Raw genomic sequence first — 923 nt, 5'->3', positions numbered from 1 at the left:
TTTATTTTTAAGATACGTTTTACATTTTTTTAACGCCTATAATGCTTTTTTTCAAGCTAAAGAAACAAGAATTCATTATTTACATTCTAAGTCAGTTAAGTTCCTTACGCAAATTTCGGAAAACTTTTTGAAACCTGAAGTATTACAACACTTACTTTCTAATATAACATTTTCTGAGCAGAACAATCAAAAACCTATTACTGATATTTACTTAGGATCAGAATGTGAAGAATATTTAAAAGAGTTAGCAAAACAAGGACAAGCAAATGTTATATTAAATATAAGACAAAACTGTTTACAATTTTATGTTACCGCCGCGGAAGAAATTAAACAAAGGTTACCTATTCATGACATATTCCTATATAAATTACAAAGTTTTCATTTGCGTATAGCTTTAATGGACAGCAACAAAGAATCATCCTTTAATGATATTTCTTTCATCGCGAAAAGATTAAGTGGTTTTGATGAAAATGGATTAAAAGAAGAATGGCTTAAATTATATGACAATTTAACTATTGAGGAAAAAAAGAATCTTGCTACTGTTACGTCCTGGGGACTCCACGGGCCCCTTTTTCTTGCAACATGACGCGCCGACATACAATAAATTCCTTCTTTTTTCTCAATAAATAACGCGAACGGACTCGGACTTCGACGCGATAGGCGCGCAAATAGAAATCGTGTCGACGCCCGAAAACAATAAACCGAGCCTAGCCACGATCTTAAAAATTCTTTCGTAGACAATAGCAAACAGAAACTTTTATTATTGCCTAAACATCCCGAGCAACTTTCCAAATAAACCCGGTTATCTCCGGGTCAAAGAAATACATCCTATAAAATTTAGGACAGCCGGCGCAAGTAAAGATCCGTCGCCACGAGCTATTACATAAAAAAGGTTTATCACTCGATAAATATCGAAGGGTCTA

Source organism: Pseudomyrmex gracilis, unplaced genomic scaffold (genome assembly GCF_002006095.1).
Source record: "Pseudomyrmex gracilis isolate BER0280 unplaced genomic scaffold, ASM200609v1 scaffold_1791, whole genome shotgun sequence".
Lineage (NCBI taxonomy): Eukaryota > Metazoa > Arthropoda > Insecta > Hymenoptera > Formicidae > Pseudomyrmex > Pseudomyrmex gracilis.
Note: the sequence above shows the minus strand (reverse complement) of the source record.